This window comes from Zea mays, chromosome 10, assembly GCF_902167145.1.
Source record: "Zea mays cultivar B73 chromosome 10, Zm-B73-REFERENCE-NAM-5.0, whole genome shotgun sequence".
NCBI lineage: Eukaryota > Viridiplantae > Streptophyta > Magnoliopsida > Poales > Poaceae > Zea > Zea mays.
The window spans coordinates 28,632,116-28,645,369 of NC_050105.1; positions in this window are offsets into that span (position 1 = coordinate 28,632,116).

Below are 13,254 nucleotides of genomic sequence, written 5' to 3' on the forward strand. Positions count from 1 at the left end.
ACTTTGGTGAAGAAAGGTAGAAATTCCAAATTTGCTCCCAAAGTTGTAGAAGGGTTTTTACTCGGTTATGACTCAAATACAAAGGCGTATAGAGTCTTCAATCATCGGGTTTGGTTGAAGTCTCTAGCGACGTTGTATTTGATGAGACTAATGGCTCTCCAAGAGAGCAAGTTGATCTTGATGATGTAGATGAAGATGATGTTCCAACAGACGCAATTCGCACCATGGTAATTGGAGATGTGCGACCACAGGAACACCAAGTGCAGGATCAACCTTCTTCCTCAACAATGGTGAACCCCCCAACTCAAGAAGATGAACAGGTTCATCTAGAAGAGGCGTGTGATCAAGGGGGAGCACAAGATGATCAAGTTATGGAGGAAGAAGCACCACGGGCCCCTCCAACTCAAATCTGAGCGACGATTCAAAGGAATCATCCCGTCAAACAGATTCTAAGTGATATAAGCAAGGGAGTAACTACTCACTCAAGATTAGCTAACTTCTGTGAGCATTACTCGTTTGTCTCTTCTATTGAGCCTTTCAGGGTAGACGAGGCCTTGCAAGATCCGGACTGGGTGTTGGCCATGCAGGAAGAGCTCAACAACTTCAAGAGGAATGAAGTTTGGAGCCTGGTGCCACGTCCCAAGCAAAATGTTGTGGGAACCATGTGGGTGTTCCGCAACAAGCAAGACGAGCACGGAGTGGTGACAAGGAACAAGGCTCGACTTGTGGCAAAAGGTTATGCCCAAGTCGCAGGTTTTGATTTCGAGGAGACTTTTGCTCCTGTGGCTAGGCTAGAGTCTATTCGCATTCTATTAGCCTATGCTGCTCACCACTCTTTCAGGTTGCTCCAAATGGATGTGAAGAGCGCTTTCCTTAACGGGCCAATCAAGGAGGAGGTGTACGTGGAGCAACCCCCTGGCTTTAAGGATGAACGGTACCCCGATCATGTGTGTAAGCTCTCTAAGGCGCTCTATGGACTTAAGCAAGCCCCAAGAGCATGGTATGAATGCCTTAGAGATTTTCTAATTGCTAATGCTTTCAAGGTTGGGAAAGCTGATCCAACTCTTTTCACTAAGACTTGTGATGGTGACCTATTTGTGTGTCAAATTTATGTCGATGACATAATATTTGGTTCTACTAACCAAAAGTCTTGTGAGGAGTTTAGCAGGGTGATGACACAAAAATTTGAGATGTCAATGATGGGCGAGTTGAACTACTTCCTTGGGTTCCAAGTGAAGCAACTCAAGGACGGCACCTTCATCTCCCAAATGAAGTACACGCAAGACTTGATCAAGCGGTTCGGGATGAAGGACGCCAAGCCCACGAAGACACCAATGGGCACCGACGGACATGTCGACCTCAACAAAGGAGGTAAGTCTGTTGATCAAAAGGCATACCGGTCTATGATAGGGTCTTTACTTTATTTATGTGCTAGTAGACCAGATATTATGCTAAGTGTATGCATGTGTGCTAGATTTCAATTCGACCCAAGGGAGTGTCACCTTGTGGCCGTTAAGCGAATTCTTAGATATTTAGTTGCTACGCCTTGCTTCGGGATCTAGTATCCAAAGGGGTCTACCTTTGACTTGATTGGATATTCAGACTCCGATTATGCTGGATGCAAGGTTGATAGGAAGAGTACATCAGGGACGTGTCAATTCCTAGGAAGGTCCCTGGTGTCTTGGAGTTCAAAGAAACAAACTTATGTTGCCCTATCCACCGCTGAGGCCGAGTACGTTGCCGCAGGACAGTGTTGCGCGCAACTACTTTGGATAAGGCAAACCCTCCGGGACTTTGGCTACAATCTGAGCAAAGTCCCACTCCTATGTGACAATGGGAGTGCAATCCGCATGGCGGATAATCCTATTGAACACAGCCGCACTAAGCACATAGACATCCGGCATCACTTTTTGAGAGACCACCAGCAAAAGGGAGATATTGAAGTGTTTTATGTTAGCACCGAGAACCAGCTAGCCGATATCTTTACCAAGCCTTTAGATGAGAAGACCTTTTGCAGGCTGCGTAGTGAGCTAAATGTCTTAGATTCATGTAACTTGGATTGATCTATAGCATACATGTGTTTTATGCCTTGATCACGTTACTTTATGCATTTATGAGATTTATTGTTTATTTATGGTGCTCAAGTTGTGCAAGGGATCCCCAGACCTCTCAAGTCCATATGTGAATGATGCACATATTTTGGGGGAGAAGTGCTACAACTTGACCCTTTGAGACTAACATTTGTGCTTGAATTTACTTGATGTAGTCTCAAAGGTGAATTGAAAGGGAAAGGTGAACTTGGACCAAGCAAAGACTTCCACTGCACTACGGTATTAGTGTACAAATCTCCAAGTTCATTCTTAAGTCTTATTGCCTTTTTGCTCTTAATTGACAATTTTGGTGAGGCAATGGGGTTAAAGGGCCAAGAATGATCCCGTTTTGGTGCTTAATGCCAAAGGGGGAGAAATTAAAGGCCAAAGCAAATGGATCAGCTACCACTTGAGAAATTTGAAAATAGTAGAGTTAGCACTTTTGATTTGTCAAAATACTATTCTTTGCAAAATTTGGTCTCTTATGGGGAGAATGTTTGATTATGGGAAAAAGGGGGAGTTTTTTGCTCTTGATCAATTTTTCTCTTGGAATACCTCTCTTTATGCCTAAACAAGTTGTTTAACTTAGAGATAGGAAAATGAGTTTGATTTCAAAAACAAACCAAGTGGTGGCAAAGAATGATCCAAATATGCCAAATTTGAATCAAAAATAATTTTTGTTCTCAAGTACATTGATGTTGCACTTCTATTGGTTGCTTTTTGATGTGTTGGCATAAATCACCAAAAAGGGGGAGATTGAAAGGGAAATGTGCCCTTGGGCCATTTCTAGTATATTTTGGTGATTAAGTGTCCAACACATATTAAGTGAGTTATTATATGCCAAAGGATGAATGAAGTGCAAATCAACAAGAAGGTATGTTTCTAGACTTAGTTCATTTGTTTTAGGTACTAATGAAGTTACCTAAGTGCTAGAAACAGGAAAAGAAAAAGATTGGAAGAGAGTGCCTGTGTGCAGCCAAGACTCAGCACAGTCTGGCACACCGGACTGTCCGGTGAGCCAACGGCCGCCAACGTAATGGTCGGCCGCCAAATCCGTGAGCGACGCGTGGCCCGCCCCAACGGTCGGAAGGGGCGCCGGGCAGTGTCTGGTGCACCAACCGACGCTAGAGTTGCAATGGTCGGCTGTGCCAAATTAGGAAGGAGATCCGCACCGGACATGCTACAGTGCTTGTCCGGTGCGCCACCCGACAGAAGGCAAGATTTGCCTTCCAAGATTGCCTCCAACGGCTCCTAGCTGCCTTGGGGCTATAAAAGGGACCCCTAGGCGCATGGAGGAGTCACCCAAGCACTCCTTGATCATTCCTAAGCACCAAGACTCCATTCTCGCGCATTCGATTCTTTGAGATAGTAACTTGAGCTCCATTTGAGTAGAGAACTCCTCGAGTTGTGTTGTGAGCTCAAGTTGTGGCTTGTGTGCGTGATTGTGCTCTTGTTTTGAGTCTTGTGTGTGTTGCTCTCACCTCCCTTACTTTCGTGCTTCTTTGTGATCATCAATTGTAAGGGCAAGAGGCTCCAAGTTGTGGAGATTCCTTGCAAACGGGAGAAAGTATAAGAAAGGAAAACACCATGGTATTCAAGTTGATCATTGGATCAATTGAAAGGGGTTCAGTGTAACCCTCGTCCATTGGGACGCCACAACGTGGAGTAGGCAAGTATTATACTTGGCCGAACCACGGGATAAATCACCGTGTCTTTTGTGTTGTCTTTCTTTGTGACCATTGTGTTTCACAAAAGATCGGTCCTTAGCCACTTGGTCTTATTGCACTAACTCTTAAACAAGTTTTTGTGGCTACAAGTATTTGATTTTTACAGGATCACCTATTCACCCCCCCTCTAGGTGCTCTCAATACTGTAGAACCTTTCTCCTTTTCTTTTTCTGCCACGACTAGAGAATTCCTAGAAAATTGTAGAAAAATGCTAAAAATGCAAGACCAAGTTTGCTAGGCTCCTAATTTTCTATAGTATTTAATAAAAATAGTTTCATGATTTTTAGTTCAAATAAGGAATTAAGGAGTATTTAAAATAGCCAAAGCTTATACCCCTGAAATTTTAGAAATTAATTAATAATTTCAAAAATCACCAAACTTTTTAGATAAGTCTTAAATATTATTTAGAACCCTTGGGTCAAGTTTGGCATGATTTGGACCATGTTTGGTACCTAGAACCCAAAACCCTAGTCTTCTAGTGGTGCGTGCCCTATGGACTTCACTATTGACTCCAAAAACCCTAGTTTTCTGGAGTCCCGTGAAGGAAAATTGTATTCAAGACATTAGATAATATACCTTTATCTTTGCATTTTCATGAGCATTCATGATTATATAAGGGTATATATAGAAAACAAAGAAGAGATAGAAGTTGAAGAAGCAAGGACTACACCACCACCACCTGAAGAACCTCAGGCAGGGAACTGCTTTTATTTTGACATCTGTGGAGCAGAGCCTGACTCACCTATAACACAAGGCAAGCCCCGGTGCATTTGCCACCTCCTTGCTATTTTAAAATCTTTCTCACTTGCTTGATGCATTAGGTGATAGGAGTTGTGTGCTATACCAGTTGTCGCATTTCCTTCCTTGAGGATTTGATTACCTTTCCTTAATCCCCTGTTTTACAAAAAAGTTTTTCCTATGCTTAGCTTTGCTTTAGAAAAAAATGTTTTGTTTTGACAAAAGATGATGCTTCAAGTGGGTGGGATGTTTTCAAAAATAAAACTTGATGGTGGATCCATCATGGCCGTGATGGGTTCAACATCGGAAAAGATGTACCTCTGCCAGGTACCAAACTTTGGGTTTAAAATGATAAAGCTGAGACCGGGCGGGTGACTTGCACGAAAGGAGAGTCTCGGTGTAGTGTCTCCGTCTGAGTCGATTAAGGACCTTGTCGATGTAGGATTGCTGATCGAGGACCCTTTAACTAGTCACATGCCTCATCATGGGTAAGCTTTGCCTCAGGCAGACTAATACCAGAATAAGATAACACGCAATGGGAGTGGAGAGATGGCGAGAGTAGCGTGTACCCTCCATGCCAAGAGGCTGGACGGTGGTGTATCTGTGCTCTCGGTTGGCGTGAACCTGATCTGGTCTTAAGAACCCCGGTGGCGAGATCCTCAGCTGAGTATTAATCGATTCGGATCGCCGTTACTTCTCGGATATGAAGACTTGGTCACTGCCCTACACGTAGCATTCTAGTGAATAAGAAGGGTTGATAAGAAATTGGCTAGTATAAGTCAAGTGCTTGAACTAGGGTAGAAAGAACTCTAGAACTCAGGTAATGACTTAACTTGCTAATAAAACTGGACTTTTAAGGATCCACTATTAGTAAGCATTTCTGCAAACAGAGTCTTTGATTATTGATAAGCCATACCTTGACTCCCAAAGGCCAGCATATCCTTGAGAGTCTTTTTATTTTGACGGGTAAGACTTGCGATAGTACACTTCGTACTCAGGGCTCTGTCCCATGTTGTTTTAGGTGAGGAAGTAGCAAATTTTTATTGCTTTTGTTCCAAGGTGGTGCCTAAGGAAGAAAGTTAAGATTGAAGCCTCGGGAGGAAGTGTCCTCCTTTTAAACTTTTTACTGTTTATCGGGAGGGGTTTTTGCCTCCCAGGTTATGTAATAATATTACTCCAGCACTCTTATATTTTCTTTGGTCTGTAATAATACTACTCTTTCTATACTTTAATATAAAGTAAGTTGTTGTAACTGCTTCCGCATTCTCGTTCCTCCGATGTGTTGTAATATCTGCGTGACGGGTGAAACGCTCTTAGGCAAGGTAAAGATTACAGATACCGAACTTGTCAAGTGATCAGGTGCACCTGCAGGGTTGTCTAAGGTCCGATGGACAAGGACAACTGTAGGTGGGCCTAATGACTTGGGAGGTTCCGTCACAACAGCGAAGGGTAATTGATACCGATAGAGTGGAGTGGAAGCCTTGTCGTCGCCGAAGACTCCATTTCCCTTTCAATCTATGACTTAGTAGAAATACACTTGAAAACATATTACTCATAGCCTTGGTACATAAATAATAGGAATTATGCATCTGTACCAAAGGGAAAGAGATATGATCAAAGGTATATAAATGAGCTATGTGTGCAATGTTTCAATCAAAATTCCGAGAATCAAGAATATTTAGCTCATTCCTAAGTTTGGTAAAGGTTTTCTCATCTAAAGGCTTGGTAAAGATATTGGCTAGTTGTTGTTTGGTGCTAACATAAGCTATCTCGATATCTCCCCTTTGTTGGTGATCCCTCAGAAAGTGATACCGAATGTCTATGTGCTTAGTGCGGCTGTGCTCAACAGGATTATCCACCATGCGGATTGCACTCTCATTGTCACATAGGAGAGGGACTTTGCTCAATTTGTAGCCATAGTCCCTGAGGGTTTGTTTCATCCAAAGTAGTTGCGCACATCAATGACCTGCGGCAATATACTCGGCTTTGGCGATAGAAAGAGCTATTGAGTTTTGTTTCTTTGAAGCCCAAGACACTTGGGATCTTCCCAGGAACTGACAAGTCCCTAATGTGCTCTTCCTATCAATTTTACACCCTGCCCAATTAGCATATGAATAACATATTAAATCAAAAGTGGATCTCTTGGGGTACCAAAGACCAAACTTAGGAGTATAAACTAAATATCTCATGATTCGCTTTACGGCCCTAAGGTGAACTTCCTTAGGATCGGCTTGGAACCTTGCACACATGCATACGGAAAGAATAATATCCAGTCGAGATGCACATAAATGGAGTAAAGATACTATCATCGACCGGTATACCTTTTGGTCTACGGATTTACCTCCCGTGTCGAGGTCGAGATGCCCATTTGTTCCCATGGGTGTCTTGATGGGCTTGGCATCCTTCATTCCAAACTTGTTAAGTATGTCTTGAGTGTACTTGGTTTGGCTGATAAAGGTGCCCTCTTGGAGTTGCTTGACTTGAAATCCAAGGAAATACTTCAACTCCCCCATCATAGACATCTCGAATTTTTGAATCATAATCCTACTAAACTCTTCACAAGTAGACTTGTTAGTAGACCCAAATATGATATCATCAACATAAATTTGGCATACAAACAAATCTTTTGCAATGGTTTTAGTAAACAGAGTAGGATCGGCTTTTCCGACTTTGAAACCATTAGTGATAAGAAAATCTCGCAGGCATTCATACCATGCTCTTGGGGCTTGCTTGAGCCCATAAAGCACCTTTGAGAGTTTATACACATGGTTAGGGTACTCACTATCTTCAAAGCCGGGAGGTTGCTCAACATAGACCTCTTCCTTGATTGGTCCATTGAGGAAGGCACTTTTCACGTCCATTTGATAAAGCTTAAAGCCATGGTAAGTAGCATAGGAAAGTAATATTTGAATTGACTCAAGTCTAGCTACGGGTGCATAGGTTTCACCGAAATCCAAACCTTTGACTTGTGAATATCCCTTGGCTACAAGTCGCGCTTTGTTCCTTGTCACCACACCATGCTCATCTTGCTTGTTGCGGAATACCCACTTGGTTCCTACAACATTTTGGTTAGGACGTGGAACTAAATGACATACGTCATTTCTCGTGAAGTTGTTGAGCTCCTCTTGCATTGCCAACACCCAATCCGAATCTCTTAGTGCAACCTCTACCCTGTAAGGCTCAATAGAGGAAACAAAAGAGTAATGTTCACAAAAATGAGCGACTTGAGATCGAGTAGTTACCCCCTAATGAATATCACCGAGGATGGAGTTCACGGGGTGATCTCTTTGAATCGCTTAGTGGACTCTTGGGTGTGGCGGTCTTTGACCCTGAATTTCCTGCTCATCTTCCTTGTATTGATTATCTTCATCTCCCCCTTGATCATTGCCCTCTTCTTGAGGTGGCTCATCATCTTGATCTTCTTCTTCATCACCCTGAGCTTGATTCTCATCTTGGGTTGGTGGAGATGCTTTCATGGAAGATGACGGTTGATCCTGTGCTTGTGTAGGCTCTTCGGATTCCTTAGGACACACATCCATAATGGACATGTTCCTTAGTGCGACGCATGGAGCCTCTTCATCATTTAGCTCATCAAGATCAACTTACTCCACTTGAGAGCCATTAGTCTCATCAAACACAATGTCACAAGAAACCTCAACTAATCCAGTGGATTTGTTGAAGACTCTATATGCCCTTGTGTTTGAGTCATAACCAAGTAAAAAGCCTTCTACAGCCTTAGGAGCAAATTTAGATTTTCTACCTCTTTTAACAAGAATAAAGCATTTGCTACCAAAGACTCTAAAATATGAAACATTGGGCTTTTTACCGGTGAGGAGTTCATAAGATGTCTTCTTGAGGATTCGATGAAGATATAACTGGTTGATGAAGTAGCAGGCGGTGTTAATTGCCTCAGCCCAAAACCGGTCCGGAGTCTTGTACTCATAAAGCATGGTCCTTGCCATGTCTAGTAGAGTTCTATTCTTCCTCTCCACTACACCATTTTGTTGTGGTGTGTAGGGAGAAGAGAACTCATGCTTGATGCCCTCATCCTCAAGAAAGCCTTCTATTTGAGAGTTCTTGAACTCCGTCCCGTTGTCGCTTCTTATCTTTTTTATTCTCAATCCGAACTCATTTTGAGCTCATCTCAAGAATCCCTTTAAAGTATCTTGGGTTTGAGATTTTTCCTGCAAAAAGAATACCCAAGTGAAGTGAGAATAATCATCCACAATTACAAAACAATACTTACTCCAGCCGATGCTTATGTAAGCGATCGGGTCGAATAAATCCATGTGGAGTAGCTCAAGCGACCTGTCGGTCGTCATGATGTTCTTGTGTGGATGGTGGGTACCAACTTGCTTCCCTGCTTGACATGCGCTACAAACCCTGCCTTTCTCAAAATGAACATTGGTTAGTCCCAAAATGTGTTCTCCCTTTAGAAGCTTGTGAAGATTCTTCATCCCAACATGGGCTAGTCGGCGATGCCAGAGCCAACCCATATTAGTCTTAGCAATTAAGCAAGTATCAAGTTCAGCTCTATTAAAATCAACTAAGTATAGCTGACCCTCTAATACTCCCTTAAATGCTACTGAATCATCACTTCTTCTAAAGACAGTAACACCTATATCCGTAAAAAGACAGTTGTAACCCATTTTGCACAATTGAGAACTGAAAGCAAGTTATAATCTAATGAATCTACAAGAAAAATATTGGAAATGGAATGGTCAGTAGATATAGCAATTTTACCAAGTCCTTTGACCAAACCTTTATTTACATCCCCGAATGTGATAGCTCTTTGGGGATCATCATTTTTCTTGTAGGAGGATAACATCGTTTTCTCCCCTATCATGTGGTTTGTGCATCCGCTATCAATGATCCAACTTGAGCCCCCGGATGCATAAACCTACAAAACAAGTTTAGGCCTTGTTCTTAGGTACCCAAATGGTCTTGGGTCATTTCACATTAGAAACAAGCATCTTGGGTAACCAAACACAAGTCTTAGAGCCCTTGTGTTTGCCCCCCAACATATTTAGCAACTACTTTGCCTGATTTGTTAGTTAAAACATAAGAGGCATCAAAGTTTTAAATGAAACATTAGGCTCATTTGATGCAACAGGAGATTTCTTTTTAGGCATTTTGACATGGGTAGAATGCCTATAACTAGATGTCTCATTCTTATACATAAAAGCATGATGAGAACCAGAATGAGACTTCCTAGAATGAATTCTCCTAATTTTATGCTCAGTATAACCAGCAGGATATAAAATGTAACCCTCGTTATCCTGTGCCATGGGAGCCTTGCCCTTAACAAAATTGGACAATCTCTTAGGGGCATTAAGCTTGACATTGTCTCCCTGTTGGAAGCCAATGCCATCCTTAATGCCAGGGCGTCTCCCATTATAGAGCATGCTTCTAGCAAATTTAAACTTTTCGTTCTCTATCTCATGCTCATTAATTTTAGCAGTTAGTTGAGCTATGTGATCATGTTGTTCTTTAATTAAAGCTAGATGATCATGAATAGCATCAACATTAATATCTCTACATCTAGTACAAATAGAAACATGATCAACACTAGATGTAGAAGGTTTGCAAGATTTTAATTCATCAATCTTAGCATGCAAAATGGCATTCTCATTTCTAAGATTGGAAATAGAGATATTGCAAACATTTAAATCTTTAGCCTTGGAAATCAATTTGTCATTGTCAAATTTAAGCAATTAAACTAGCATTATCATTTTTAAGATTGACAAGAGAATCATCACAACCATTTAACTTCTCAACCTTAGCAAGTAATTTGGCATTCTCAGTTCTAAGGTTAGAGACAGTGTCGGTGTTTTGGGTCCGACCGCACACCCGGGGTTGCCCCTCAAGGTGTTTTTAGGAGTAGGACGGCGTCGACGACTATAGCAAAATGGTTCGTGCCAGATGCACGAGGGACAGTGGACAATGTTTACAGGTTCGGGCCGCTTAGAGATGCGTAACACCCTACGTCCTGGTGAGTATGCTTGGTGAATGAGGTTACAAGGGAGCTCTCCGAATTGAGAATGCAGAGAGTTGAGGTGGGTGGCTGAGTAATAGGGTCGATCGTTCTGAATGGGTGCCCCCTAGGCCTTATATACTCGACCGTGGGGCAATACACGTGGATATGATAACAATGTGTAACTAAAAGATAGTGAACTATTTGATTTTATCTCTCTATAGTTCCGCCGACCTATCCTCGCATGGTCCCGTTGCATGGGGACTCCAGCGCGGGAAAGTCGGATCTCTGTTGTGGTCGCTCGCTCAACGTTGTGGGCCGCCCGGGCTTGCACTAATCCGGCCTCAGGTCAATCTGCTTTGCTGATTGTTCCTCCCCAGGCCCACGAAAGAATGACCTTACGATTTATTGGGCCCTTGGGCCTTTCGTGAGGTCTTTTACTCTTCTAGTGGACCCGGGGGATATCTGTCCCCCACAAGCCCCCGATCTTTGGGTTGATTTTGAGGTAATAAGCCCAAAGATCCTAGGTCCAGCTTGCAGGTAATTTGAGGAAAACGATCTCTTACTGTCTCCTCCTGCTTTGATCACTCGTAAACTGAGGCTTTGTTTCGTGCTTGTGCCTTAGAAGTCGGCATTTCATTTTGTAGGACCCTGAACTTCATTGGGTGCACCGGAGGTGCACCCAATGGGTGTAGCCCCCGAGCTTCGAGTAGATTTTTAGAAAATAATCTACTCGAAGGTCTTCATCAGAAATTATTTTCATCTTTACTCCTGCGTTTTGGTTGAGGGCCAGCCTTGTCTTTAATCTTGTCCCATGCCTTAGAAGTCGGCACTATCTTGGATTGAAATGGTGATCCATGGGGTGCACCGAAGGTGCACCCAATGGGTCTAGCCCCCGACCTTCAAGTGGATTTTTGAGGATAATCCATTCAAAGGTCTTCCTTTTGTGTCTTTTTGCTGAAGATTATCCTTTCTGCTTGTAAAAATCGGCATGATGCCCTCCGCATTGTGCTTTGGAGGTCAGCATTATGTCATCAATATTATGCTTCAGAGGTCAGCATGTATTTTGTCTTTTGCAGCCGAGTTCACAATCCATCCATATCTTGCTAAGTGGTGTAATTTATTTGCTCTGCGACTGATTGGACATTTGATGGACGTTCTCTCTCTAAGTCTTCACGTTGCTTCTGTCGGCAATATTTTGTACTTCACCGGCTATATTTGGCTTTCCTCTGATCCTTACTGGGATCTCATTTTTGTCTTGAGGTATTCACTGCATGCCCTGCACGGATGTGACAGTTTTGAAAAATATACTGACAATTCCTGGGCGTCCCCCCCCAATGGGTGTGAGCAAGGGACGGCTTGGTACGCTGAGTGTTTTAGCCGGCTGCTTCTGAGTAGTAATGTGATGTGACGGCGGGTGTAATCATATCCTCTGCGCTGTTGACTGGAGTCCCAATGGGTGTTGTGTTGCGTGAAACGACGTCAGCCGCCTAACGTGTCTTCAGACGGGTTGAAGTGCTTATTGAATGCTTTGCGACTGTTCAGTGACCGTGGTTGGAGGTGAGCGGTTGCCTTCTCCTTCTATAAATAATGTCGTTGTCTCTCCGGCTTTTTCACATCTCTTGCTGTTCTCTGTTGCTTGCTTTTCTTCTCTCCCTTTCGCTTCCACCATGGGTAAGAACAACAAGCGCAAGCGTGAGCCAACTCCTCCATCGGAGGATTTTGGTGACTCGGAGTACTCAGAGGAGGAGTTCTCCTCTGAGTCTGAGGGGGTCTCCGACTCCCATCCCCCTGCGTGAGTCGTCTGACGACTCAGACGACTCCCAGGTGCTCGCGGCTGAGGTCTGGACGTACATCCGGGCCGTCGAGCGCTCCGGGCTCGAGGGCTCGGATGAGTCGGAGTACTCCTCGGATGAGGAGGACTCATCCGAGGAGGACGGTGGCGCGACGGCGATGACGACGACGACAACGACGACGACGACGACGAAGGCGGTGGCGGTGACGGCAGCGGCAGGGGCGGCAGCAGCGGCAGCAAGGATGGCGACGGCGGCAGCAGCAGGGGCGGCAGCAGCAGGGGCAGCAACAGGGGCGGCAGCGGTAGAGGCAGCAACAGGGCCAGTGGCTAGATGCCACTGGTCCTTAGATGTTAGTATAGTATAGGTAGAATAATGTAGTAGTATTTAGTAGTGTAGAGTAGTATAGTGTAGTGTAGTAGTAGTAGTAGGGAAGTATCAACTCATAATGAGTTGATTTGTAAGTATGATATCTTCCCTTTAATGAAGAAATGATGTTGGCTTCTCTGTGATGATTGCTCGTTGATATTCGTAACTCAAAGTTCTTGAATCATTCCTCTTCCCACCTTTTTCGTGAAGTTGATTCCCTTGGAATTGTAAGTAAATAACTCTGGCATCGTTTCGACGTTTTTAGAGATAGCTGTCGAGTAACTTGTAGACAACATCGGAGTTTTAGAGGTAACTGCCGAGCGGCTGAAGACAACATCAGCGTTTTAGAGGTAGCGCCAAATGACTTGAAGACAACGTCAGCGTTTTGGAGGCAACGCCGAGTGACTGAACACGATGTCGGAGTTTTAGAGTCAACTGCCGAGCGACTTGAGGGCGACGTCAGCATTTTAGAGGTAATGCCGAGCGACTTGAGGGCGACGTCAGCGTTTTAGAGGTGACGCCGAGCGATAGCGGGCTGTGTGGGCCACTTTGAAGATAATAGC